Source organism: Equus caballus, chromosome 30, assembly GCF_041296265.1.
Source record: "Equus caballus isolate H_3958 breed thoroughbred chromosome 30, TB-T2T, whole genome shotgun sequence".
NCBI classification, from domain to species: Eukaryota; Metazoa; Chordata; class Mammalia; order Perissodactyla; family Equidae; genus Equus; species Equus caballus.
The window spans coordinates 7,863,259-7,889,625 of record NC_091713.1 but is presented as its reverse complement, the minus strand read 5'-3'; the positions used below and the strand labels follow the sequence as shown (position 1 = coordinate 7,889,625).

Sequence of the window (26,367 nt, the reverse complement as noted above, 5' to 3'; positions counted from 1 at the left end):
CAAATCAAATCTGTTAGTGCTAAACTCGTACAGTTAAAACCAACTAGATGGGTTAGGAAGATTCTTGAATGCCGTGCAGCTTCTTGCTTGTGACCCAGATTCCCAAGCCAAATAACATCAGGGAAATTCTATTAAAATACAAGACCCTTTTATTAAATCTGAGGAATCTAAAGCAAGCAAACGCCAAAGCTAAGTGGGCTTCTCTGGTGAGACCTGTGGTTAAGCCACAGAGGTGTGGGCAGGCCCGGAGGCTGTGACCTACTGCATGTAACGGGCAGGTCAATTATGTAACTCACTTTCTTAATCCCCCCTCAGAATGAAAATGGAAAAAATGTCTGTCAGGATTGTTAAACAGTGCAGATACTCCTCAGCTTTATTCGGAAGGAAATAAATCTTATTAGAGTCCTACATTAAGTTTCAGATTAAGACAGGTATTTAATTGAATTATGCAAAATGAGGAATCAAAGACCATGTTTGATTAAATTTCAATACCTCAACCCAGGAACTTTGATCTAATGCTCTCCAAAGGATCACTTTAGTCACACATGCTATACATAAAATGGTATACTGGTGACAGTTTAATGATAATTTTTAGTAATATTACAAAAAATTACTGGATGGGGTCCAAGGCAGACCTGTCTAAGCAGTATAGTTTATGAAGGAATCAAAATCTGAGGTCTTACAAAACAAAAAAAGAAGGAAATAGAAAGACATGGATATTTCCAGAGGAAATACATCATTATGGTGTATATTCATAAATTAGGAATAGAAACATATACCTTACATAAATCAGTAACATGTAGATTAAAATGTACATCAAAAAAAAACAGGGAAAAAATGAACCTGAACTGAAATATTGTTCCAGTACTAGAAAGCAGTAGACCTAATGGACTGACCGGTGCACTGACATGATAGAAGCTTGGCTTAGTAACAAAGCAAAAAGCTTCTTCTAATGGGATATTTTTGAAAGAAGTCTGGCTAGGCCCTATTTAAATTGTACTTCTGTTGCCTCATGTTTTTCTGGCAGTATAAATTCAAGAAAGAGGAGCTTTGCTATTAGAAGTCTTACCAAGTAGACTATTATTTGGTCTATGAATTTCTATAAAAAATGCTTCCTCAGGATGTTAGTCTATATTTAGGTCTTAAATGTGTTCTCAGGAATCAGCAAATATGGGTAAATATTTATTGTGCTCATACTCATGGTGTCAGGAAGATAACTTTATGAATTTATGTAAAAGTTTTAATTGCCAAGTGGGATAAAGCTGAACATACTGAATATATATCCAGTTTAAAATGCCAGTGCATTTCCTTTCCAAGAAAATAAGTATTTCTAAATGTTCTAAATGGTGGTTGGGAGAGAGAAGAGTTTATATAGATAATACTCAGTAGATAAATAGTATTAAATAAAAGTAAATACCAATTCAGCATGTTCAGAAGGGAGGAGGAATAAATTTTTATAATGTTTCCTTTATTCATCACTCATCTACAAAATTCATCTGCATGTGTATTCATTTGACAGACACTTCTGAGTGCTTATCAAGTGAATGGCACACCCTGGAAGGCACTGGGAATTTAATGGTGAACAAGGTGTAGTACTTGCCTGAGCTCATGGGACTTATGGTCCAGCAGTAAGGGGAGAGGGGCTGACAAACGAACCTGTTATCGCAAAAAGGAATCATGAGTGCTTAGATCATGGGGTGGGGTGAGATGAAGGGAGGTGAGTGATAGGGGAGGGGATCAGAGGATGGCCTAAGCAGCAGGCATTCCATATACAGCATAGAGGCTTAGGGGGTTAGAGTGAAAACCTCATATTTCATCAATTTAGAATCCAATCACAATCTATAAACTTATACAGACAATGAAGAAATCATCTTGCTAAAAAAAGAAAGACATTTCATTTTGGTAAAAATGGACTTGAAGTACCTTCCCAAAGTTTTTTCCTAATTCAGCCACTTCCCAATATTGTTTTCTTTGAGTTATGGCCTCCACACCTTTTCACTTGAACTCTTCTGTTATGTTTACAGTTTTGGCAGTGGTAAGTGCCATTCTCAGTGGACACTGAAATGCACATGCCGTGGCCTGAATGGCGTAGATGATACAGTGGAAGGCATAACTCCCAGCACGACATTTGGGGGAGCTACTTTCAGCCCTACCCTGATTCTGCTCTTGGACAGGACTCCATCCCTGTCGTGGGACATCTTCAAGCATTAGCCCTAGACTTCCTGCCTACCTCTTTCTACCATTCTCTGTTGTTTGTGCTTCTTCATTAAACTAACAGCTCTGCTGTGAAGATTTCCAACTGGCGAGATAGCTGGGAAATGTTTGGGTTGGGAGAGTGGGTGGGTGGGTGAAGGCTATGAAGCGCTGAGGGACAAGAAGCAGTGCTCCTCAGGAAGGGAGAATTCCTCTTCTTTTTTTCCAGGTCCATTTCCAAGGACTTTGGGGAACAAGAAAGCCACACAGAGATATTTATAACAGCAAAAATATAACCATCTAGTCTTTTCAATCACAAATGATAGCATATCTAAAAACAGTAGGAAAAATAAAAATGAAACTATAGCTGGAAAAAATACTCTCTTACCATAGTATGTGAGATACTCTGCTGTGTGTAAAAATGTCAATGAAACCAGAACGTTGAAAATCCAGTTTATTCCAGATGAACATGCGTTTCCGGTACTTCTTGCCCAAAGGGGATATATTTCAGAATTCACAGTCCAAGGCATTGGTCCCATTCCTGAGAAATACAAAAGTAAAAATTTCAGTAAAGTAGTATGTAAGGAATTTTAAAAAGAGTACCTTGTCTCCTCTAAAAAGAGACAATTTAATTAACACAACAATAGCCTTTGGTTTACCAGGTGCGAAGAAAACAAGATATAAAATAAGGCCCAGAAGTGCAGTCCAGGAGTACGGAGTAGGGCAGAAATTGTAAGCCCAGAATACTTCTTCTGTTTTGAATTTGGTTTCATTTTCACAGCTGAAAAATAATGCAATATAAATATTAACTTAGTGTTTTAGGGTATAGTTGCAGAAATTCAATGTGATCATTTAGGATGTATTTGGAAGTTCCTTAATATCATTAAGGAAAAGGGTCCAAGATGTTTTTCTTGAAAAAGAAAGTTAAGATTTAAATATACAGTATTAAATATGCAAGCTCACATAGAACTTTTTAGAGCTGAATATAATTCAAGAGCAACACAAAGAAATACATTGTACATACAACTCAATAGAAAAAAACCTGATTAAAAAATGGGCAGAGGCTCTGAATAGATTTTTTTTTTTTAAAAGATTGGCACCTGAGTTAACATTTGTTGCCAATCTTCTTTTTTTTCTTCTTCTTCTTCTCCCCGAAGCCCTCCCAGTACATAGCTCTATATTCTAGTTGTTGAATAGACATTTTTCAAAAGAAGACACACAGATTGCCAATAGGCACATGAAAAAGTGCTCCACATCACTAATCATCAGGGAAATGCAAATCAAAACCACAATGAGAAATCACTTCACATATGTTAGACTGGCTAGCATCAAAAAGAGAAGAGATAAGTGTTGAGAAGGATGTGGAGAAAAGGGAACCCTTGTGCACTGTTGGTGGAAATGTAAATTGGTTCAGCCTCTGTGGAAAACAGAATGGAGGTTCCTCAAAAAATTTAAAATAGAACTACCATCTGATCCAGCAATTTTACTTATATTTACCCAAAGAAAACAAGAACACTAACTTAAAAAGATGTCTACTCTCATGTTCATTGTGGCATTATTTACAATAGTGAAGACACGGAATCAACCTAACTGTCCATCAGTGGATGAATGGATAAAGAAAAATGTATATATACACAATGGAATATTATTCAGCCTTAAAAAAGGAAATCTTGCCATTTGAGACAACAGAGACAGACCTTGAGTGCGTTATGCTAAGCGAAATAAGTCTGGCCAAGAAAGATAAATAAGGTATGATCTCACTTGAATGTGTGATTTTGTTTAAAATAACAAAACAAGCTTACAGATACAGAGAACAGGTTGTTCATTATGGGAAGGGGGTTGGGGGGGGTGGTGGTGGGGTGAAATGGGTCAAAAGGCCCAAACTTCCAGTTATAGAAGAAATAAGTCCTGAGGATTTAATATACAGCATGGTGACTATAGTTAATAATATTGTATTACATATTTGAAAGTTGCAAAGAGAGTAAATCTTAAAAGTTCCCATCGTAAGAAAAAAAAATCTGTATATATGGTGACAGATGTTAGCTAGACTTATTGTGGTGATCATTTCACAATATATCCAAATATTAAATCATGTTGTACACCTGAAACTAATATCATGTTATATGCCAATTCTACCTCAAAAAAAATATATTGTGTTTCATAGCATTTTTCATACAAGTCCGACACGATTTCCAGTTAGTCCTTGAAAGCTGCAGTAACACTTTTAGACCACTGAGAGTCAGTATGTTGTAGAAAGACTAGATTTTGCAGTCAGGACAAGACTCAAATTTCAGAACCAGCTTTTTCTTATCTGTAAAATAGGGATAATGCCTTACAAGTAATGTTAAGGATTAGAAGGGTCCTGTAAAGAGGTGATAGGGTAGATGAGGGCAGAGAACAATGCTTATATCTTATTCCAGCCAACCCTTTCCTTTTCTGCTGTGCATCCTTGCTTACTTCTCTATCAGTCACTCCTTGCTGTTTGCCTCCTAGTTCAACGGTGGAGCAAAGTCTTCTATGGTCTTAGATGGATTGTCAGGTTGAACTTCCAATTCTTTACCTTAATTGAAATCTGAATTGCACCTCAAGATACACTCAGCCTCAAAAACATTCTTATCCCTTCTTGTTATTTTAGACTGTTGTTCTGCCTCCATCAACCTCTGTTTTTGAACCTTGACATCCAAGCCCTATCCTTATTGCTGTGTCTATGACCTCCATCACAACACCCTACCTGTCTTGATGATTTGGGTGCCTGGTCAGTCATCTTCTCCACCCGCTCTCATCCTTTGCCACGTTCATCGATTTTTACTTCTAGCCCATCTAATACCGTGGCTTGATACTTCCTCATTTAACCTCTGAAAATGCAGACAGGGCACTTCATAATTTGCTTGATCTGAAACTATTTTACTTTAAGTTCTCAAACACAGAGTATTCCTTTTCTGATTACAAGCACTTTATTTCCTCATTTCTGATAACTTGCTCCACACCCAAATCACAGTGTTTAGATTCTAAACTCCTCTCAGTATTCATTCACCTCATCGCTCAGCTTAGTCCATGCCAATACTGTCTTCTCTCGCCTCTAGAATCCATCTTTCTTTCCTCCATCCTTGTCTGCCATTCTCACCATTTCAGTTCCTAACCCTGTGCAGCACCATTAACTTCCTTCAATAACCACTTTTCAGAAGCTGGGCAAAACTGTGAAACCATGCTGCTGGGTTCTATGAAAAGTTCATGCTATTTCTCCTCAGTTGGGTCCCTAATTATGCTTCTTTATTTTTATCCCTTATGGTCTTCTCTACTGAATTCTTGGCTTATAGCAGAGTAGGCATTCAATAAATTTTGTCAACTATTGCCTCAATTAATTAAAATATTTCTTACTGTCCTCTAGCCTTGAATCTTTCCCTCTGCTTTCTAGGTACTAAGACCTTGGCTCCTTTCAATTTGAATGCCCTCACTTTTTCTCTACTGAACCTTTACTTTTCTATATTTTCTTTCAGCTTTTCTCCTACCTCCAATGGTAACATGTCTCTTGCCCTTTCTAAGGACTGCCATTCCTGCATCTCATTCTCCTGCATCTCATTCTCCTGCTGTCTCCTCTGGGGTCATGTTCTATCAGTAGTCTGTTCTCTTTCTGCCATCTTTAGTTCCTTCCTACTAGACCCTTCTTTTTACAACACAAAAGATCACTTCTACTCCAGTGTTCAACCCCTCTCATATTACTACTACTAGCTTGTTTGAAATTACAGACAAATTTATCCTAGTGAGCTCTACATCCTCACTACCCACTCTTTCCTTCACAGCCCTGCTCCCCTATCCACCCAGATGCCAGCTGACTCTTACTCAGGCTGTTTTCCGAATCTGCTCACCCAAAAGTCCTCAATGACCTCCTGATCCCCAAATTCATTTATCTTGCCTTAATTTTGAGGCTCTGATGACTCTGTGGTGGTTGATATTGCTGACAACCCTCCTTCTCCTTCCCCTTTACTTTTAGATCTATATCTTCACCTTATCTCACTGACATATATGTCTTCATTGCCTTTTCAAAATGCCTCTTCCTCCCCTCAACTCTAAATATAGCTGTTCTCTAAGGCTCTATTCCGGGGTTTATACCCTCTCTCTTAATCATCTCATCTAATTTTAGGGCTTTTCAATCTCCACGTGGATGCTGAAAGGTTATTGTAGCCTCGACCTTTTTCTCAAGCTCCATTGCTGGAACTTAGGTATCTGCTGTGCATCTGCAGCTAGATATCCTGCTGTGGCCTGAGCACAGTATGGCTGCAAGGGAATGCCATGTCTTCTCCAGGAGGTGGGAGTTGGGCTGTTCTGGGTTCAAATCATGACTCTATCCCTTATTAGCTGTGCTCATTCATTCAAAAATTTAGATAATGAGTGCTTTTTATGTGTCAGACATTAGTGATATAGCTCTGAACAAAATAACCACCGTCTGCATTTGTGCAAACTAGAGTTTAGGGGCACAGGTGCAGTCCTGTTTCCTGATCTGTAAAATAGGGCAAAAGACCATTATCACAGGCTGTTGGGAAATTAAATGTGAAAATGCATACTGAGTGCTTAGCACACTGCCTGGCATGTAGTGAGTATATGCACAGTAAGTATTACTTTACTAGTGCCTCTCATGACATTTCTGTTTGAGTTAACACCTCCATTCCTTGACTGGAAATTGATTAAAATCTTGGAGTTATCTTCAATCTTTTCTTATCCATCTCTTTTTTTAAAGTGTATTTTCTTTATTGAGCTAAGATTGGTTTATAACATTATGTACATTTCAGGTGTACATCATTATATTTTAAATTCTGTTTAGACTACATCATGTTCACCACCCAAAGTCTAATTACCATCCATCACTGTACACATGTGCCCTTTTACTCCTTTGCCCTTCCCCCTCCCCTCTTTGCCCTCTAGTAACTACCAATCTAATCTCTGTATCTATGTCTATGTTTCTTCTTGTTGTTTTTACCTTCCACTTATGAGTGAAATCATATGGTATTTGTATTTCTCCCTCTGACTTATTTCGCTTAGCATAATACCCTCAAGGTCCATCCATGTTGTCACAAATGCCAAGGTTTCATCATTTTTTATGGCTGAGTAGTATTCCATTGTGTGTATATATCCCCCTCATCTTCTTTATCCATTTATCCATTGATGGAAACTTGGGTTGTTTCCATGTCTTGGCTATTGTGAATAATGCTGCAATCTTTTTGACTTAGTGTTTTCATGTTCTTTGGATAAATACCCAGAAGTGGGATAGTTGGATCATATGGTAGTTATATTATTAATTTTTTGAGGAATCTCTATACTGTTTTCCATAGTGGCTGCACAAGTTTACACTCCCACCAGCAGTGTCTGAGGGTTCTCTTTTCTCCACATCCTCTCCAACACTTATTTCCTGTCTTAATGATTATAGCCATTCTGAACGGCTTCAGGTGACAATAGCTCATTGCAGTTTTGATTTGCATTTTCATGTGCCTGTTGGCCATGTGTATATCTTTGGAAAAATGTTCAGATCCTTTGTCCATTTTCTAATTGGGTTATTTTTGTTGTTGTTGTTGAGTTGTATGAGTTCTTTATGTATTTTGGATATTAACCCCTTAACAGATATATGATTTCCAAGTATCTTCTCCCAATTGTTAGGCTGTTTTTTCTTTTTCTTTCTTTTTTTTTTTTTTTGAGGAAGATTAGCCCTGAGCTAACTTCTGCTGCTAATCCTCCTCTTTTTGCTGAGGAAGACTGGCCCTAGGCTAACATCTGTGCCCATCTTCCTCTACCTAGCATGGCTTGCTAAGTGGTGCCTTGTCTGCACGCAGGATCCAAACCAGCGAACCCCCGGCTGCTGAAGCGGAATGTGTGAACTTAACCACTGCACCAATGGGCCAGCCCCTGGTTTTTCATTTTGTTGGTGGTTTCCTTTGCTGTGATGAAGCTTTTTAGTTTGGTGTAGTCCTACTTGTTTATTTTTACATTCATTTCCCTTGCCTCGGGGGAGTCATTGTATTCAAAAAGATACTGCTAAGACCAATGTTGAAGAGTTTATTGCCTATGTTTTCTTCTAGGAGTTGTATGGTTTCAGAATTTACATTCAAGTCTTTAATCTATTTTGAGTTAATTTTTGTGTACAGTGTAAGATAATGATTTTTTTCTTTTGCATGTGACTGTCTAGTTTTCCCAACACCATTTATTGAACAGACTTTACCTTCTCCATTGTAAGTTCTTGGCTCCTTTGTTCAAAATTAGCTGTCCATAGATGTGTGGGTTTATTTCTGGGCTCTTGATTCTATTCCATTGAGCTGTGTGTCTGTTTTTGTGCCAGTGCCATGCTGTTTTGATTACAATAGCTTTGTAGTATATTTTGAAATCAGGGAGAGTAATACTTCCAGCTTTGTTCTTTTTTCTCAGGATTGCTTTGGCTATTCAGGGTCTTTTGTTGTTCTATATCATATAATTTTGGGATTCCTTGTTCTATTTCTGTGAAAAATGTCATTGGGAAATTTTGATAGGGATTGAACTGAATCTGTAGATTGCTTTAGGTACATTTTAACTATGTTAATTCTTCCCATCCATGAACATGGAATATCTTTCCATTTATTTGTGTGTCTTCTTTGAACAATGTTTTATAGTTTTCAGTGTATAGGTCTTTCACCTTTTTGGTTAAGTTTATTCCTAGGTATTTTATATTTTTGCCATTGTAAATGGGATTGTATTCTTAATTTCTCCTTCTCCTATTTCATTGTGTTACAGAAAGGCAAGTGATTCTTGTATGTAGATTTTGTATCCTGCATCTTTACTGTATTCGTTTATTATTTATAATAGTTTTTTTGTTGGATTCTTTAGAGTTTTCCATACATAAAATCCATCTGCAAATAGTGACAGTTTTACTTCTTCCTTTTCAATTTGAATCTCTTTATTTCTTTTTCTTTCCTGACTCCTCTGGCAAGGACTTTCAATACTGTGTTAAATAAGAGTGGTGAAAATGGGCATCCTTGTCTTGTTCCTGTTCTTAGAGGGAAAGATTTCAGTTTTTCACCATTGAGTATGATGTTACCTGTGGGTTTGCTATATATGGCATTTATTATATTGAGATACTTTCCTTCTATGCCCATTTTATTCAGTTTTTAAAAATTATAAATGGATGCTCTGTCTTGTTGAATGCTTTCTCTGAATCTGAGATGATCATGTGATTTTTATTCTTCATTTTGTTAATGTGGTGTATCACACTGATTGATTTGCAGATGTTGCACCATCCATGCACCCCTGGAATAAATCCCAATTGATCATGGTGTATGATCCTTTTAATGTATTGTTGTATTTGATTTGCTAGTATTTTGTTGAGGATTTTTGCATCTATGTTCATCAGTGATATTGGCTTATAATTTTCTTTTTTTGTGTGTTGTCCCTGTCTGGTTTTGGTGTCAGTGTAATGTTGGCCTCATAGAATGAGTTAGGAAGCGTCCCCTCCTCTTCAATTTTCTGGATGAGTTTGAGAAGGATAGGTATTGAGTCTTCTTTGAATGTTTGGTAGAATTCACTGGGGAAGCCATCTGGTCCTGGGCTTTTGTTTTTTAGGCGATTTTTCATTACTGTTTGGATCTCCTTACTAGTGATTGGTCTATTCAGATTATCTATTTCTTCTTGATTCAGTTTTGGAAGGTTGTATGATTCTAGGAATTTATCTATTTCTTCTAGATTATCCAATTTGTTGGTGTATAGCTTTTCTTAGTATTCTCTTATAGTCCTTTGTATTTCTGTGGTGTCCATTGTAATCTGTCCTCTTTCATTTCTGATTTTATTTATTTGAGCCTTCTCTCTTTTTTTCTTGGTGAGTCTAGCTAAAGGTTTGTCAATTTTGTTTATCTTTTCAGAGAACCAGCTCTTAGTTTAATTGATTTTTTCCACTATTTTTTTAGTCTCTATTGTATTTATTTCTGCTTTAATTTTTATTATTTCCTTCCTCCTGCTGATTTTGGGCTTCATTTGTTCTCCTTTTTCTAGTTCCTTGAAGCGCACTGATAGATTGTTTGAGAAAAATCTTGTTTTTTGAGGTAGGCCTGTATTGCTGTAAACTTCCTTCTTAGTACTGCTTTTACCATATCCCATAAATTTTGGTATGTCATATTTTCATTTTCATTTGTCTCCAGGTATTTTTTGATTTCTCCTTTAATTTCTTCATTGATCAATAGTTGTTCATTAACATTGTGTTTAATCTCCACATATCTCTGGCTTTTCCAGTTTTCTTCTTGTAGTTGTTTTCTAGTTTCATACCATTATGGTCAGAAAAGTTGTTTGGTATTATTTGAATCTTCTTAAATTTTTTGAGACTTGTTTTGTGGCCTAAGATGTGATCTACTCTGGAGAATGTCCCATGTGCATCTGAAAAGAATGTGTATTCTGGAGGCTGGCCCAGTGGCATAGTGGTTAAGTTCGTGTGCTCTGCTTCAGTGGCCCGGGGTTTGCCAGTTCAGATGCTCAGTGCAGACCTACACACTGCCCATCAAGTCATGCTGTGGCGGTATCCCACATAGAAGCACTAGAAGGACTTACAACTAGGATATACAACTACGTACTGGGACTTTGGGGAGAAAAAAAAGAAGAGGAAGATTGGCAACAGATGTTAGCTCAGTGCCAATCTTCCTCACCAAAAAAAAGAATGTGTATTCTGCGGTTCTTGGATGGAATGTTCTGTCTATATCTACTAAGTCCATCTGGTCTAATGTGTCACTTAAGGCCAATGTTTCCTTATTGATCTTCTGTTTGGATGATCTATTCATTGATGTAAGTGGAATGTTAAAGTTCCCTACTATTATTTTGTTACTGTCATTTTCTCCTTTTATGTCTGTTAAAGATTGCTTTATGTATATAGGTGCTCCTATGTTGGGTAAATAGATATTTACAAGTTTTATGTCCTCTTGTTGGAATTGCTTCCTTTATCATTATGTTATGCCCTTTGTCTCTTGTTCTCGTTTTAAAATCTATTATGTCTGATATAAGTATTGCCACTCCAGCTTTCTTTTTGTTTCCATTTGCTTGGAGTATCATTTTCCCTCCCTTTACTTTCAGTTTGTGAGTGTCTTTAGATCCAAAGTGTGTGTCTTGCATGCAGCATGTATAGGGGCCTTCTTTTTTTTATCGATTTAGCCACCCTTAGTCTTGTTATTGGAGCACTTAGTCCATTGACATTTAAAGTAGCTATTGATAAGTATGTACTTATTGCCATTTTGTTACTTTTTTCTGGATGTTTTTGTAGTTCTTCTCTGTTCCTTTCTTCTTCTCTTGTTCTCTCATGATTTGATGGCCTTCTTTAGTGTTACGTTTGGGTTCCTTTCTCTTTATTTTGTATGTATTATTATAGGTTTTTGGTTTGTGATTATCACAAGGTTCGTATATAATAATCTATGTAAATAATAATCTATATTGTTTATGGTCTCTTAGTTTGACTTCTTACTAAAAGCCCTACACTTTTATCCTCCCCTGACATTTCATGTTTTTTATATCCTATTTTACTTATTTTATTTTTGTGTATCCCCTATCTTCTTATCATGGAATTAGATAATTTTAGTACTTCTGTCTTTTGACCTTCATACTAGCTTTATAGGTGGTTGATCCACTACCTTTACTGTATATTTGCCTTTACCAGTGATTTTTTTTCTTTGATAACTTTCTTATTCCTATTTGTGGTCTTTTCTATTCCATTTAAATAAGTCCCTTTGACATTTCTTGTAAGGCCAGTTTAGTGGTGATAAACTCTTGTAGTTTTTTCTTGTCTGGAAAACTCTTTCTTTCTCCTTCCATGATATGAATGATAACCTTGACAGGTAAAGTATTCTTGGCTGTAGGTTTTTTCCTTTCAGCACTTTGACTATATCATGCCACTCCCTTCTAGCCTGTAAGGTTTCTGCTGAGAAGTCAGCTGATAGCCTTATGGGGTTTCCTTTGTATGTAACTTGTTGCTTTTCTCTTGCAGCTTTTAGGATTCTCTCTTTAATTCCTGACATTTTAATTATAATGCATCTTGGCGTGGACCTCTTTGGCTTCACCTTGTGTGGTGCTCTTTGCACTTCCTGTACCTGGATGTCTATTTCCTTCCTTATGTTAGGGAAGTTTTCAACTATTATTTCTTCAACTGGGTTCTCTGCCCCTTGTGTCTCTCTTCTCCTTCTGTGAAACCTATAATATGGATGTTAGTATGCTTGATGTTGTCCCAGAGGTCCCTTAGGCTGTCCTCATTCTTTTAAATTCTTTTCTCTGTTCAGCTTGGGTGATTTTCTCTACTCTTTCATCCAGATCGCGGATCCTTCTTCTGTGTCATCTACTCTGCTATTGATTCTCTCTACTGAATTTCTCATTTCCATTATTGTATTCTTCTGTTCTCAATGGTTCTTTTTTATATTTTCCAATTCTTTGTCAAAGTTCTGTGTTCATCTCTTCTTCTCCCAAGATCAGGGAGTATCCTTATGACTACTAGTTTGTACTGTTTGTGAGGTAGATTATTTATTTCTGTTTTCTTTAATTCTTTTTCTGAGGGTTTGTCCTATTCCCTTATTTGGAACATATTTCTTTGTCTCCTCATTTTGCCTACTTCTCTGTAGTTATATCTATGTATTAAGTAGCTCAGCTGCATCTCCTGATCTTGGAAATGTGGCCTTATGTAAGAGATGCTTTATGGGGCCTGGCAATGTGCTCCTCTCTCATCACCTGTGCCAGATGTTTCCTTGTGTGGGCTATGTGTGCCCTTTTGTTGTGGTGGAGTTGCTACTGCTACAGGTGCATGGGTAGGTTAGGCTGGCCCCTAAGCTGGCTGGTTGTAAGGCTCAGCTGGGTGTGGCTGCTGCAGTGACTTTATAGCATGGGGCAAGCCCTGGCATGGCTGGCTGTAAAGTCTAATAGCATACAACCACTGCTATTTTGCTGTTAAGTGAGTCAGGCCCCCACTGTGGCTGGTTGCTAGGCTCAGGGGTTCACAATTGCTATAGGCTTTCAGTGTGGCTCCCTGTAGTGCGCGGCCATTGTCAGCTCTCTCAGGAGTGTAGATGGGTAGAGCTGGCTCCAGGTGTGGCAGTGTACAATCATTTCAGGTGTTGGAATGTGGGGCAGATCCTCTATGTGGCTGTTTGCAATGGCCAGCAGCACACGTCTGCTGTGGGCCCATGTGCCCCACCAACACAGGCCTGCACACACACCTTGTCAATGTGGACCCACAAGTTTGCTGCGGGCTTGCTGTGGGCAGGGCCAGTCCCTGGGGCAGGCTGCCTGCTGCCTGGCTGTGCTTGATTGCCACGGGTGCTCTATTGGGTAGGACAGATTCCTGCACTAACAGGCTAAAGGAGGAAATCCAACGGCAGCTGCCAATGTCTGTGTCAACACAACTGAACTAGGTCACAGTAATGGTTGCTACCAGTGTCTCAGTCCCGGGGGTGCGGTGGGGGGTGGGCTCAGCTGCCTCCTGCCTCTCTGAGATGTGCTCCAACCTTAGTAAGTGAGTCAGTTTTACTAATGAACTATGCACTTTTCTTTCTGGTGTTTTTGTGTTGGTTTCCAGATCGGGTGAATCTGTGTGTGGGCCCTTTAAGATCAGGTTTTCCTTTCTCTGAAATTCTGTGGTTTTTCCAGGCATATTCCCTATTGGTTTTCAAAGCCAGCAAAGCCAGGTATTATGGGATCTCATCTTGGTTGTGCTGAATCCAAGGGCTGGGATGCCTATTGTGGCATAAAATCCCTGGCTCCTCTGGGAAAAGCTCTGTACCTTTGAGATTGCTCCTGGCCATGAAGCGCCATGGCTAGGATGTGGTTTTTTCCTCAGCAGAGTTGTATTTCTGCCTCTTCCACCTGTCAGTGTTGTCCCTTGTGGGGGTTATTTTTATCCAGTTTCCAGATCTCCCTCAGAGGAAACTGTTCCACAAGTAGTTGTAGATTTGTTGTGTCCATGGGAAGAAATGAGTTCAGAGTCCTCCTACACTGCCATCTTCCAAACTCTCTACCTCTCTTTCAATGCTCCATACTTTTAAGTCTAAGTAAAGAAGAGTGACTAAGACTATAAGCTCTGGAACTGACATCCCATGTTCAAATCTAGGTTGGGACACCCAGGTTTGAAGCTAGTCACTTAACTTTTCAAAACCTGTGTGAAATAAGGATTTTTTTTTATTGAGGTCATAATAGTTTATAACACTGTGAAATTTTAGTTGTACATTATTATTTGTCAGTCACCATATAAATGTGCCCCTTCACCCCTTGTACCCATTTCCCAACCCCCTTCCCCTGTGATAACCACTAAACTGTTGTCTTTGTCTGTGAGTTTCTCCAACATATGAGTGAAATCATACGGTATTTGTCTTTCTCTGTCTAGCTTATTTTGCTTAACATAATACCCTCCAGGTCTATCCATGTTGTTGTGAATGGGACGATTTTGTCTTTTTTCTGGCTGAGTAGTATTCCATTGTATATATATACCACACCTTCTTTATCCAGTCATCGGTCGATGGGCACGTGGGTTGCTTCCACTTCTTGGCTATTGTGAATAATGCTGCAATGTAACTCCCTTTGAATTGTTGATCTCAAATTCTTTGGATAAATAACCAGTAGTGGGATAGCTGGGTCATATGGTAGTTCTATTTTTAATATTTAGAGAAATCTCCATACTGTTTTCCATAGTGGCTGCACCAGTTTGCATTCCCACCAGCAGTGGATGATGGTTCCCTTTTCTCCACATCCTCTCCAACATTTGTTATTTTTTTGTCTTGGTGTTTATAGCTATTCTAATGGGTGTAAGGTGATATCTCAGTGTAGTTTTAATTGACATTTCCCTGATGATTAGTGATGCTGAACATCTTTTCATGTGTCTACTGGCCATCTGTATATTTTCTTTGGAAAAATGTCCGTTTAGCTCCTCTGCTCATTTATTGATCAGGTTGATTGATTTTTTGTTGTTGAGTTGTGTGAGTTCTTTATATATTTTGGAGATTAACCCCTTGTCGGATATATGATTTGTAAATATTTTCTCCCAGTTGGTGGATGGTCTTTTCACTTTGTACCTTGTTTCCTTTGCCTTGCAGAAGCTCTTTAGTCTGATGAAGTCCCACTTGTTTATGCAAAAAGGATTTTTGTGCCATCTATCTCAAAGAGCTATTTTGAGGTTTACATGAGATAATGTATGCAAAGAACTTCACAAGGTATGGGTAAGAAATCATATTTCCTGGAGATATTTTCTTGAACCTGACTCTTCTTAGTTGCATTAATAGCATCCTAATTCAGACTCTTGAGTGTTTGTGTCATCAACTGCATCTGTCTCTGTGGCAGACTCGATAGTGTCACCCCTCTATAATCTGTGTTTCCTGATGTTCCTGCTCCTGTTTAACCCTCTCCCTTTGAGTGTGGAAGTGACCTGTGACTTGCTTCTAACCAAAAAAATGTGGCAAAAGTGACAGGACATGTGATTAAGTAAGATTACAGTGCTCTCCAGCTGAAGTCTCTCACTCCCTTGCTGGCTTTGAAAAAGCAAACTGCCCTGTTGTGTGATGCCAATGTAGGGATGCTCATTGAAGGAAGTGAGAGAAGTCTTTAGGAGCTGAGGGTAGCCTTTGGTTGACAGCTAGCAAGAAACTGAAGTCCTTGGTGCAAAAGTTACGCAGCAATAGAAAATGAGTAGTAATTATTTTTCCTTCTTTTAGCATTCCTTTCTTCAAACTACTACCCCACCAAGTTGAGCTCTAGAGCATTGCTCTTGCCACCTCACGGCTGAAAAACCTTCATCCCACTTGTCCCAACTATGAAATGGGGCTTGCAAACTTTGGGTGCAGCCTACCTTATCCTATACTCCTATACAAAATCCTTTTCTCCAAATAGACTAGACTACTTCTTTTCTGAACCTGCTTTCCAGACCCAGCATCTTCTATTCATGCCATTTCCTACAAGTGAAGGCAAACTCTCAGTCCTCATCTCCACCATCAAAATCTACCTCAGCCCTTAAGGCTAGTACAGATGCCACCCACTCGCCTTTCTGCAGTATCCTCACTCTCCTCTCAGTGCTTTTCATTGTCCTCATTTATATCATCATCACATAGTGCTCTGTGTTATCCTATTTGAATATACTCCCTCTTCTACTGCTCTGGGCACTCATCCCAGGCAGCAGAGCACAAGGGTTAAGGGCACAGAGTCTAGAGTAGACTGCAGGATTTTGTATGTTGGTTCTGCTACTAACCAGCTGCATAACTTTGGGCAAGTTACTTAACCTCTTTGTACCTTGATGTTTTTTTTTTTTTTTTTGAGGAAGATTAGCCCTGAGCTAACATCTGTTGCCAATCCTCCTCTTTTTGCTGAGGAAGACTGGCCCTGAGCTAACATCCGTGCCCATCTTCCTCCACTTTATATGTGGGACGCCTACCACAGCGTGGCTTGCCAAGCGGTGCCATGTCCGCACCTGGGATCTGAACCGGTGAACCCTGGGCCGCCGAAGCAGAACGTGCGCACTTAAGTGCTGTGCCGCCAGGCCGGCCCCTGTACCTTGGTTTTCTAATCTGTAAAATAAGAGTCCCTAATAGACTTCCTACAAAGATTAAATACAGTGATAATTGCTTGGCAGAAAGAAAGCAATTTATTGTGTTTGCCAAAAGAAACAGTCATTTTTGTATCCTCCCCCTTTTTAAAATCTCAACCTCTAGTCCATAATAGTACTCTCTATAGAGACAAATAGTCATTAAATGATGAATGAAGGCTTGACATTTGCATTTGTTTAACTGTGAGTAGGAAACAGCATTAGAAATCTCCTGATCAATAACTTTCCACCTTCATTTCCCACCAATCAAATAGCCTTTTGAGTCATGAAGATCTTAAAATGGGAAAATAAGAAAGGGGGTAGGGAGAGGGAGAGGGAGGAAAGGAAAAAAACCTGGAGAGGGCAATGTTTACAAATAAATCACTAAAATTCACTGAAAAATTCTATTTACTATTTTCATTCATTATTATCAAAGTTCCTTGCATGATCTCTTGCTGAAACCATGGAAAGTAGCATATTTTCCGGTAGGCTCTGTGCTTGCTCTGATGTACTTTTTCAGCATCTGGCCAGGCACGTTTATATATGTAAAAGCCCAAGTAACATCTTGTCATCCTCGTGCTGATTTTAAGGACAGCCCTGCAGGCACTGACTTGGCAGAGTTACTCACTCAGCAATACGTAGACAGCTTAAGGACTAAGAAAGTGACATCACACCTGACCTTCAAAATATAAACACCAGAAATCCCAACTAAAAAAATAAAAACGTATATTCCAAATGTTATTGCAAAATACCCTCCTGTTTTCCTGGCTTAGTGACTGCTGGTAGAAGAACATAATGCTCGGGAGAAAGAACGAAAATACTTTGACAGCAGTGTGTGGGTTGGGATTAGAAAAAGTCATGCTCTCTGATGGGGCACCTTCTCCCCACATCCTAGAGCAAAAACAGAAAATGATTACAATAATGGGAGCTGCACGGAGGATGCTGCAGTGGACAAAGCAACAGAATCGTACGCAAGCAGGCAAAATATGTTTCATTTTGGCAGAGTGAGAGATCTAATCTTTACCAGCAGCATGACTAGACTGACAACCTGATGGTAAAGCAAATAAATGATCAGTTCCCTGTTCCAGCCACGGAACCCACAGTGCTTCCTTTAATAACATATCTAGAAATGTACAGCTCTCTTTGAAGGTGAAACAATTCTCCCTTGCCTACTCAACACCCACCTAAAACCAGTTCATATGCATGGCTATTTCTGCCTGTTTTTTGTGTTACTTCTCCATCACATAGCTAAAGAGTTTTAAGCCAAGAAATAACCACAGGAACTAAGTGATGCAACTGCTCTTGCCACAATTAACCACAAGGAATTTATTCCTCGCTTCCTACACAGCACATGCTTTTTGTATTGCTCCTTTATTCACCTTGAGGAAATTATTTAACTGCTTCATGTTCATAGATGGGAGATGGGAGAAAATACACAAAACTTCAAATTTTATCTATTCAATCCTAATCAATGACAAACCTATAGAATTTGCCCTCTTCGCAAAAGAGTTGATAAAAGATCTAGGATTTTGGACAAGGGAAGGGAGGTTTACTACGGTTTGTGTGACACATCTGCTGATCTTCTACCGGGTTTACTGCCTGTGCTTTCCTTGCCAGTTCATGACTGAGAAGTGTGAGTGAAGCGGCACTTCATCTCAGTTCCTGATGTGGGACTGTCATTTCTTTGAACAAGATCATTAAGCTATCACCTCAAAACAAAATGGATACCCCTAAGGGTTAACTTGAATCATTCTCTATCTATAGAAATTTATGATCTGCTTACACAGTTATAGTCTGAGGGTGGTGGTGGAGAGGTACCTAGAGAAGGATAGAGTGTCCCTCCAGGCAAGGACACCTTCATTCTTCTCTGAGGAGAAATGAACACAATGCCAACCAGTCAGAACTAGGATGATGTAAATGTACAAGCAACTCAAGCCATGAGAAATTCCAACTTTTGGGCATCCCATCCAAAGCAACCAGGAAAAGTGACTGCTACAAACTTGACCCCTTACTACTCACACACGTTAAGTTCTGTTCACTAGCATAATTCCTATATGAACTAAGATGAACTAAATTTATGTCAAGGGTGGCAACATAGCATTTAAACTCTAACATGTCTGTTGTTAAATAATTTTGGCAAAGTATGGCTCCCTAGCTTGCAGTGTGCAGACCATGCTGAAGATCTTGGCCTTGGATGATTTTCTATTGTCTAGCCTTTTTTCCCCTGTTTTTATGTTTTACAGTTTTCCTGCAGAGGACTGTCACATGAAGACAAGGTGGAAAAAAGTCATCTGTTATCTTTTGTTAATTACCATTATTTTCTGGTAAAAAGAAAACCTTTAGAATTATTGAGACAATTAAATCATAGATATGGGTAAATTTCAAAAGCATTAGAAATTTGGAGCTAAAGGCTATTTTTTTAAATGAATTAATAAAGTTTTATTTATATATAAATCACTGTACCTAAACCACTTACCAATATGTTGACTAGCTTGTTATATACCCTAAGTGTGGGAAATAGATGGACAGAATATGAGTGGGCAAGCAAATGAAAATAATAATACTTAAAGCCATAGGAGATACAGTAATATTGGCATAGTCTTTAATTCTGGTAAGAATTTAAATTGGTATAATTTCCTCTTGGAATGAAATCTGGCAATTTTTACATAAGAATATTCATACCCAAACATTCATGACCCAAAGTCTTGTTTCTAAAATTTATCCTTAAGAAATAATTTAAATGGGAAATACTTCCACTCTAGTTTTATTTATCACAAGCTTAACATAGATAAATAATTAGAAACAATAAAGATATACTACAATGCAGGGTAGTTAAGTCAATTAAGGTACAACAAATGAATAGAATAAAGCAGCCACTAAAATAATAATTATAAAGTAAGCTGGGCCAAACCACAAAGGTTGGTCGGGGTTTGAAGACTGGTCAAAATGTCTTAGACTCAACTTAGGTTACTTTCATTTTGGTACCAAACTGGCAAATAGTACAACAGATGTATGCACAATCAACAACACGTAAGTGGACTTGGTCCTCGGTTCCCTCTCCGGTTCCTCCCACACTTGTGCCTGAAGTTCTGTGGTCAATGTAGAGTGAAGAATCTGCCAGGTCAGAGGAGCCCTGAACTCTGCCTTGGCGAGAGTCCACATTAGCAGTGGAGCTTCCACCCCATTTCCGAATGAGAAAAATTTTCCACTGTATTACTTTATAAGAAAACAACTCATCATTCTTTTTCCTACTAAGTCATCACACCTACAGCAAGCTCGGTCATGGTCTACTTCGTGAAGATTACCTGTAAACATGGAAAAGGCCTGGAAGTTGGCAGTGCAGGAGATACCAAACTGTAAAACATTCTCTAGGATATAAGGTTGTACGGATAAGAGAAAAATGGAAACATGGAAAATAGGAGGGAAAAGGAAATCTATTGAGATGATTATTTTTACTTTTGAATTTATAGTTGTGATAACATCACTTTGACAAGATGGGAGAAACTTTAGTGACTCACAAACAACTAATCTTGGGCCTCTTCTTCCATTTCTTTTTGTTTCGCCCTAAAATTTTTCCCCTTGTAAAGGTAGGCATTAAATTTATTAGCCATTCACATGCTTCCACTGGCACTGAAAGGAAGGGAAATCTTGCCTTTGAAGTACATTACCTTCTCCATCATGCTGTTTCTTAATATTGCCCCAAAGTCCTCAAAGCACTGGTTTCCATATTTATACTCCATAGTCACTATACTGCTTCCCGTCCTACAGGGCCTGCCTTTGCCCACAGCTCCAGGGTTCCCCACGAGCAAGTGGCAATGCTTTGCCCCACAAACTGCCTGCCCGGCTGCAACTATGTTTCACACCAAGGCCGTCAACACCCGTGGTATAGAGAGAGTGGATGCTTTATACCAGAGAATGACTTGACAGTTTATATTCTCTCTCTCAGAAGTCAGAATAGGAAATATCTGAAGAGGATAGAGCCATACAGAAGTGGAAAGACTGAGAGAGAGAAGAGAGTAAGCAGAGGTCGTAAGAAGGGTCAGGTACTTGACAGTGACAGAGGAAGTGCGGAAGAGGGAGGCCAAGAGCAGCCTGCTGCCAGTCTGATGGACAGTATTCCCGACCTCCATGAGGCAGCGCTGAGCGGAAGCTGAGACTTTGCTTTCTTTCCTATTTTTTTCCCCTTACTTTTCTATGTAACTTTACCATGAAACTTCTGTTAACAGAGAAAATCAAGGGTGTCTCTGTTCCTCTCAATGTGAAAAGTTCTAACAAAATAATAGCTAAGTTCTTAGAGCACCGATCCTGATTCTGAAACTATAAAATCCCACAGGTTCTCAAAAAAGTGTATCACAATCACCATACAGCTCCATTCCTGCACCAAGATTTTTTCAAACACTGAAAATACAGTATAAAAAATTAAAGTAACTTTCCCCGTGTAGTCACTGTGGGAGGGGCTACCCTGATTCCAACTATGCTGTACTACAGTGGTCATATCTTCTGGAATTCCTTTTTGAATCATATTCAGAATCTGCTGCTTTGTCACTCAAGAAAACCAACCTTATTTTTTCACTTTCTACTTCGGGCTCTCTTCCTCTCCTTCCCTTTTCCTTTTGTTTCTTGCCATCATGAGCCAATCATATGAGGAGCTGTGTTAAGTACTGGGTGAAATGAGCGACTGAACCAAATGGAGTAGAGGTGGGGAAACAGTATAATTGAAATAATAGCAGCAAACACAGGATAATAAGTTCATTTGTGTGTTATGGCTCTAGTGCCATAAGAAATAAGATGGATGTTGCTGAAGGGGGTTGTATTGCAGCCACACTGCTCCATCATTGGTATTTCAGTTGATAGCCACTTGCTGTGATATCCTAAATGATGCCCCATATCTGGCACAATGTATACATTTGTGAAGTCACTGAGTAAATAAATGAATGAAGGAAAGGCTTAATGGCTTCAATAGAGTCTATTTTGCTGGTTACTACTAATTTACTAATTTAATAACTTTAATAATTAAAAACAATTTTTTCATAAAAATTACACTATAGTAAATGAAATTAATAATATAATTTATAATGGGACCAAAGTTATTTCTTTGGAACAGGGTTATGATTGGCCCTCATGTGACTGTGCTGTGACAAGGATCTCGTGATGGTAAGTTATACCATCCCTCTCAAGTTCCAAATCAGATACCTGAGCTTTTTCCACACTTACGGGTTCACTCTGCTGCCTGACTTCTTTTATTCCCCTGCAATACTTGGGGACCTTTCTCCAGTGAGGACACAACACCTCTATCTTCCCTCTTCCCTCCCCAGGCTTCAGAGGCCAGTTCTTAACACATCTTACAGATAACCAATGCTCAATAAATGTTTTTAAAATAAAACAATAAAAATACTTGTACAATTCCCATTAGGATCTGACACAAATTTCTCCACTATATATTGTAAGCATTAGAGAAGACGTGTATTTGTTGTCAAAAGTTTTTAAATTCTAAGAAATTTATCTCTACTTAATTTAAAAACTTACTGCCTGTGGCAGTATGGGAAAGACACATTTCCTTACCATACGCATTGTGAAATCCATCTGTATCATCTCAAGCTTTAAGAATTTCAAGCCACACCAGAACTCTGATTTAATTTTCTTTCCACCGCAAGAGTGCCTGCACAGTATCCGTCACTCATGTTTATTTGCAGGTGCATGGGAATGAATGTGGCTGATTTATTGCTGTAGGCTATCTTGATGCAAACAATGGTATAATTTGTTTCTTGGATTCTTTTCAATCCATTCTACAGCTGCCTTCCATCAAGTGTGAGTTCTATAGCTTCTTTATGAAAGCTGTGCTCCCAACAGAAATGTCCTTGAGTAGCTGTAAATCTTCACGTGATGAAATTGACTAATATTTGTATAAAGTTTTACCATACACAAAACACCTTAATATACATTGACACATTTAATTCTCATAATAATCCAAAGCAATAGCATCGTTATTCCCATTCTGCATACGAGACAAGTCTTTGTAAATTACAGCGACTTTCCTAAGATTATGTAGCAGCGGTAACATTGAAACCCAGACTTCTCTGTTTCCTTCTCCTTCAACATAATCATCCTAGCAGTTCATATGTATATGAAAACTTCCTTTTCTTGAGGCTTCTTACTTTTTATGGAATTTAAATGGAAAAAGCACTGAGATGAAAACTCTGCTTGAAATCTCCCCTAAGTCAGTGTTGTTCTTTAAAGTCAGTAGTAAAGTCAGTCAGTAAAATTCTAACCAAAATGAGTAGACTAAAACGCTTCCCAAAGAGCATTAGGAATTAAAACAAGCAGCATCTTGGCCTCTGTGTCTTTATATTCTCTTTTGACTCAGTATCCATTTTGCCCCAAAGCACAAAACAATAATTAGAAAAGAAAGGATACTTATATGAGCTGGAAGTTAAAATATCATGTGACAATCTCGATAACTAGATAATTCATTTGAGCGCAGTGGTGCCAAAAGTATGAATGGATGACAAAGAGAACAGTCATTCTGATGCAATAAGATGGCAGTGTTAAGCTGTCTTTAAATAATACATGTTCTAAAACACAGAGCTACATCATGAGTTTGATACAGTCACCTCAGTAAGGAATTAAACATGAAAAAATGTTTCCTCTGAAGTTGCTTAGAAGATGAAAATACATATGGAATGTCTTACTGATTACTTAAAAAAGAAATTGTGCCATTAGTTATTGATGTTAGAATTTTATAAATGATGAGGAGATAGAAAGTCATTATCATAAAAGTATAAACTGTAAGGCAGTTTCACATTATCTCAAATTTCTGCTAAAGTGAAAATGTACTAGCTTCACAAATTAAGCATTTTCACTACAAACTGCCTTTTTTCTCACCTCCTGATTTATACAGAAACTTCTGAAACACCTTACTGGTTATCAGCAATGAAACAAAACTATGAAACAGACAAGATGTGTCTCAGTCCTTCCAAATCAAAGATGGTTTCTCTTTGGGTGAATGTATAGCTTTACAGGTCCATTAAAATCTACTCCAACCTTCCGTCTACTCTATTCCTGGTACTGAGCAAAGCAAATTATGTCACACCTACCATGGCACTCCTCTTCCTAGAAACAGCCCTGGCTTCACATGGGTGGGGGGCTGGGGAGGAGAGGCCCCCGCATGGTCTGCCTCCTCCTCCAGCCTTACCTAGTACCTCCTCCACCTCACTCACTACCATCACCCTGTGTCTCAGAGGCCAGCGCAGTGGCAGGCACACAGCTGGGGCCCAATAAAGATTTGTTAAATGAATCATTTTTACCATTTGACAATGTAACAATAAAACATTGCCTCACAATTTTGAAATTTGTTTATTTCCAAAACAATTTTATGTAAGGAGACAATGAATTAGTAATGTAATGAGTCCTTTATTCTTTGTATGAATTTTTATATATTTTGAAAGTTTACAGTAGGTAAACTTACATATATTTTAACTCCAAGTAATTACTGCTTTTGTTAATTATTTCAACAAATAAACGTCTTGTATTCTAGGCACAAGAATAAGCATTAGAGAAGATGAATTTAAATATTCATTTATCCTATCATTCAACAATCATTTACTACAAGCTAAGTGTCACTTAAAATTGTTAGATACACAGCCAAAATCTATTGGCAGGTGAGATGGGAGTTTTTATATTTCCCAACACACACACACACACACACAAGCACTATAGAAGAGATATTAGTGGAAATCTGTGGGTTTTTTTCTTTAGAAAGAGAGAAAACGGTCTTGTAGCAATGGAGAAAAGTGGATGGGTGGCTTGTGTAGGACCCTGACATAGCCTGAAGGAGGGGACTTGGCACATTTGCCTGTATTGGTAGAGCTGTCTAGAAGAGCAGCTCTAAAGCCTGGTAATGAGGAATATTCTGAGCAAGTGAATAAGCAATGGGCAATCTTAGATTATGGATGTCTCGTGAATATATGAACTGGGAACTACTCAAGGTCTGGGCTCTCTCTTGGATCCTAAATGGACTTGTACACTGTGGGTTTACGGTAACCACCGTCATGAAACTATGCCTAGAAATAAGGCCAACGTATTAGGAGATAGAGAGTCTTAGAGGAAAAGCACATATTCTACAACTTAAGAAAGGCTTGCTATACTTTTATTATGAAGTAAAGGGCAGTCTCCTATTGAGAATATTTTGTGTTTATCTTGGGTAGAAGTTTTCCCAAAAGGGTCCCTGGGGCTGATAGTATGTCTCAAAGTTCTATCCCATAAGGAAAAGGGGGGGTCCCCAAGCGTCTGAAATGCACATTCTAAGCAGACACTAGCATATACAGAACACAAAATTCAGAGATGGGTCTTCAGGGACTGTTAGATCAGTCTGGCTGCCCTAACCACAAGAGAGAAAACTCAGAGTCAGAAAATTTTAGGAGTTGGGGAAACTTCAGACACAGAATATTAAATCTGGGCTCAACCTTGGTGAGTAAATCATTCTTTGTGTTTCTGTACCCTGTGTGGAGCGTGGGAGATAGCTCAAGGGGTTAAATACTTTATCTAAATCCTCTCTCCTGTAACAGGTACAAAGACTATTTTCCCTGGAAGAAAGTGCTGATCAAATTTAAGATTTCAGCAAATGGCCTACTTTGAGCTCTTTTTTTGTCCCATTTGCCTTTGTTCTTGGTGTAGTGCCCATAAGAGCTTCAACATTTTTATATGAATCAAATCATAGTCACAATTAAGTTTTCTGTAAATGTTTTTTTCCTTAAAAAAATTAAAATTGGAGCCCTGTAATGTAGTAAAACAATGTACGCAACCTAGATGTTAAGGTAAGCCTCTGATCCACGTATCAGAAGTGACTCAACTGGCTGAAAGCGACAGAGGAAGTGGAGATGGAGTTGGGTATATGGCCAGTTTGTACAGAGGTTAACGGCACAAGCTTTGTAGTGGAACAGACTTTGGTTTGAATTCTGGCTTAACTGCTTACTAGCTTCCACTAATGACCTTAAGCTAGTTATTTAACCTACCTGAGGTTCACTATCTTCATTTAAAAATGCTTAGCATGGGGGCCGGCCCAGTGGTGCAGCAGTTAAGTGTGCACGTTCCACTTTGGCGGCCTGGGGTTCACCGGTTTGAATTCTGGGTGTGGACATGGCACCAGTTGGCAAGCCATGCTGTGGCAGGCGTCCGACATATAAAATAGAGGAAGATGGGCATGGATGTTAGCTCAGGGCCAGTCTTCCTCAGCAAAAAGAGGAGGATTGGCAGATGTTAGCTCAGGGCTAGTCTTGCTGAAAAATTAAAAAAAATGCTTAGCATGAAATTATAATTACAAAAACAACAGCAGTTATTGTTGCTATTAATAAAAATGCATGTATTCTGAAGGCCTGGGCCCCAAAGACAAAAAGGAATATTTTTTCTTCTATAAAGTTCTATACATTACAACATTCCCTTGTAGATATGATCTATTTCCTAAAGGAGAAGGAAATAACATCATCTGGGTTCCTAGGACATTATTTTTTCCTTCAGCTCATTTTATTTATTTATCCCAGTCACAATCTTTTTGTTAATTATTTTGTAACATTTTGGTATACTTCCTTGGCTTTCTCTTTAGTCCTTATTGAAACAAGTTTTCTCTTCATGCAATCATGAAT

General features: G+C 38.6%; 1 long non-coding RNA gene across 1 annotated transcript; it reads left to right on the top strand.

Moving 5' to 3' along the window:
- Positions 1-3,730: 3,730 nt before the first annotated feature.
- Positions 3,731-19,943, top strand: LOC138921500 (uncharacterized). Its single transcript, XR_011434136.1, has 3 exons — positions 3,731-3,942; positions 15,252-15,368; positions 18,973-19,943. It is a non-coding gene; the product is annotated as an uncharacterized lncRNA (long non-coding RNA).
- Positions 19,944-26,367: the final 6,424 nt, after the last annotated feature.